This window comes from Diospyros lotus, chromosome 6, assembly GCF_014633365.1.
Source record: "Diospyros lotus cultivar Yz01 chromosome 6, ASM1463336v1, whole genome shotgun sequence".
Taxonomy (NCBI): domain Eukaryota; kingdom Viridiplantae; phylum Streptophyta; class Magnoliopsida; order Ericales; family Ebenaceae; genus Diospyros; species Diospyros lotus.
Window position 1 is genome coordinate 44,404,439 of NC_068343.1, and position 3,959 is coordinate 44,408,397.

The 3,959-nt window shown below is 37.5% G+C and overlaps 1 non-coding gene across 1 annotated transcript; it reads right to left on the bottom strand.

Annotated features, from left to right (window-relative positions):
• Nucleotides 1–619: 619 nt before the first annotated feature.
• Nucleotides 620–726, bottom strand: LOC127805385 (small nucleolar RNA R71). The gene has a single exon (XR_008024119.1). It is a non-coding gene; the product is annotated as a small nucleolar RNA R71 (small nucleolar RNA).
• Nucleotides 727–3,959: the final 3,233 nt, after the last annotated feature.

Consider the following 3,959-nt stretch of genomic DNA (forward strand, 5'->3'; position numbering starts at 1 on the left):
TCTTTATTAATTTAGACTGTATACATACTTTTTGTGAGTGTCCTTGTCTTCTGTGATTTTTTTCTATTTATTTTTATTTTTTATCACTATTTTACCTATCTTACATAGTCTTATTTTACATTGTAGGATGAGTAGTGCATGCCAAGAAATCATTTGATCCAGAGATAGACAAAACCTGTTGAGCAATAAAGAAAGAGATGAGATTAGCATGACAAGTAACAGTCATGGTAGAAAATCACAATCAAAACTAGAGTTAGAGATTGTTACGTGATTGTGCCATGCCAAACCCAATGGGTTCAGCTCAACCCAGCATATTGAAACCAGTAATCAATGATAATAATTTTGAGATCAAACCATGACTCATTCAAATGGTTCAGCATGGGCAGTTTAGTGAATATCCAATTGAAGACCCTAATGCGCACTTAGTAAACTTTTTAGAGATATGTGACACCATCAAAATGAACTGCGTCAATGAGGATGTAATCAGATTGAGACTGTTTCCTTTTTCGTTGAGAGATAAAACCAAGATGTGGTTGAATTTCAATGCTTCAAATTCATTTACCACATGGACAACCTTATCACAAGTATTATTAAGTATTTTCCACCATGTAAGACTGTTAAACTAAGGAATGATATTACTAGTTTTGTTCAAATTGACGGTGAATCTTTGCATGAAACGCAAGAAAGGTTTAAGGAATTGCAAAGATGATATCCACACCATGGTCTGCCTGACTGGTTGATTGTGCAAACATTCTATAATGGTCTATCTCGTTCAATTAAAATCACTATAGATGTTGCCATAGTGGGTGCATTAATGGGTAAGTCTACAGAAGATGCATACGAGAGAAAGGTAATCCTAAGAAAGCCTCAGGTATGTATAAAGTTGATGGCATTAATATGTTAAATGCCAAGGTAAACAATCTAGTAAAAATGTTTGATAAGTTAGGGAATGTCAACACTATTTATTCTAATTTCAATTCTGCCAGTAATTATGATTGGTATGAGAATGCTCACTTGGGTTCCGAATGTATGAAGGTTAAGCAAGCTTAGTATATTTTGAATTCTAACAAGTAGAACCAGCAAAATAACCAATATTTTAATAGCTATAATGCAAGTCGGAGAAATCACCCCAACTTTTCCTAGAGGGATTAAGGTGGTAGTAGCAATTCTAGGCTTAGCAATCCTCTTGGTTTTCAACCGACACCTTAAGGAGTGATGCAACAACAACCAGAAAGAAAGCCATCTTAGGAGTTGGCAATTGAAAAGTTAGCGAATGCCACGATGGATAGATTTGAAAAGCTGGAGGCAAAAGTAGACCAGATGACTAGTTTCAACAGAAATTTGGAGGTTCAATTGGGGTAGATATCAAATGCCATAAATTTGAGAGGTCAAGGTAAATTTCCCAGCACAACTGAGGTGAATCCAAGAGATAAAGTCAAGGTAGTGATATTGAAAAATGGTATGCAACTTGGTGAGGTAAGTAGCGAACATCTTATAGGGGATGTTGATAGAAAGAATAATGTTGAGATCAGTGATGAGAATGAGCAAATAATGTACTTTCCGAGTCTTGTGACTCACCCTTGTTTTACCATCATTATAGTAGCAATTCTAAAGTCTCTAAGAGTGCTGGGGATTTGTTTTGTTTTCCTTTTGCATTGTACCAATATGAACTTTGTGTATATAAACCATGTAACCACGATGGTGGTGGAAGGTATGCATGCATGTGTTTTGTGATTGTGCTTTCATTCTGCCAGGCTTCATTTGTGCTTGCAATGTGTATGTTCTATCTAGGTCTTCTTTTGTGCCATTACATGATGACATTCTCACAGATCTCCTTTGCTAGCCGGACCTCTAGGAGACGGGTCATTACATAGTTAGCCGAGCCAGTTGCTAGGCCCGCTAGTCCCTAACTTTTGCTTTCCCTTTTAAAATTTGTTATTACTTAATAGTTAGCCGAGAAACCTATAAATTAAACCTCCAAACATTAATGAGATGCTTTTTGTTCAGCTACTCGCATCTGGTGTTTTGTTGGCTTTTTATTCTGTTGTTTGAGTTTGTTTCCATGCTTCAAGTTCTCCATTCGTTCATTTTTCTTATTGTTTCATATCCAAGCAAGATCGAGTGAGAACCCTTGAGTTGGTGGCATGCTCAGGATCTATGAGCTGACCGAGCTTCTCCAAATCAAGGAACAACTAAGAATGTCTTCTAGTGTTGCGCAGGGTGGCTCGAGGTCTACACGTCGGGGTAAACTCGAGCGCTTGGGTACGAATTGATTACACTTGCATGATCCAAAGCACGACAGAGAGACATCTGATCAACCCAAGGTTTACCTGTTGGGGTAAACCCAGGTGCTTAGGGGTGGATTGACTGCGTCGATTTGACCCCTAGACGCAGCTTGGGAGAGATCAGGATGACCTGAGGTCCACCCACCGAGGTAGACCCAGACTCTTGGGATAACCCGAGGTTTGCATGTTGGGGTAGAATAGGGCGCTTGGGTGCGGACTGATCGCGCTAGTCTGACCCCCGAGCACAACTTGGGAGAGATCGGGATGACCTGAGGTTTGTATGTTGGGGTAGACACGGGCGCTCGGGGGTGGATTGACCAAGATAATCTGACCCCTAGGTACGATTAAGGGGAGAGATCGAGATGACTTGAGGTCTGCACGTCGAGGTAGACCCAAGTGAAAGTAAATCAAGATCACTACGCGGCAAGCAGCGTAGTTCAAAAATTTGAACTTTACCCCGATCCCGGCGATTGGATTAATATCGAAATCAAAACATTCACATACATAATAGAATAAATCTAACCTTTAGATTTCAGTGTCATTTGCGGATTTGAATCATTAAAGTGTCCGGCCTCTAACTCGTGATATGTGGTATGCGCCCTTTGGAAAGGAAAGTAGATTAGGAGTGCTAGCTCCTTCTCTTTTTCGTGACTTGTGTATAGATATAAAGAACCTCTCCATTTCAAATCGATGCAGAAAGGAAAAAGGAAGAGAGTGAATGGCAGCATTTTTCTCAATTCTTGAGAAACAACACCACAAAAAAAAAAAAAAACCTCTTTTGGACAACCCTTAAAGGGGTATTTATAGAGGAGTAAGGTCTCTTAGGATTTTCTAAACTTTAATGGATGTGGATTGGCCCTTTACTAATCCAACTAGTAATTAATTAAATGATTTTATCCTAATCCAACTAGGAACTTAATTAAATGACCCAAATCCAATTATAATAAGTTTAAATAAAATATTTGGTCCAAATTCAATTTAGTCGAAATATAATATTTAATTTAATATTTGGTTTAAATACTCTATTTAGCCCAAATATATATATATATATTTTATTTTTTATTTGTCACTCCAACAAATATAGGAAATTATTAAATTAGAAACTCTTTTCTAATTTAATCAATTGACATTTTATGACACTCTTTCCTTTATGATGACCTCTCGTTAAATCGATGTCATTACGTCTATTTGTTCTTTTTTCGCGAGAACCTACGATGACACAACTTTTTACTGAAGTGTCCCACTTAATTATACGTCCGCTCTTCTATTTTAAGATAGGGACCATACATTTTGTGTATGACTTATTAGGCTTCTGAATATGTTGGTAATGTATCAATATTAACACATAAGACAAAACTAGCTTTTAGCAAAGCATCATGCCTACCCAATTATTCAGAAGAATTCATAATTCGTAAACAACCTTTCATGAGCATCGTTACCGTATAATTCGATCCTCTCATCAATGTATCTTCTATGATCTCAAGTCTGGCGATGGGTTGCTTGATTACAATTACATGAGTTTTCTTTGGTCCTCCAAATATCCTTGCTCAATAAAAAGTCAATTAATATCTCCTTATTAATCTCTTTCACTATGGCCATGGATTTAAGGTGAATATCCACCGAATGTATCTTAGATACATCATCCCTTATTAAGGGATAAACGAGTCTCGTCTT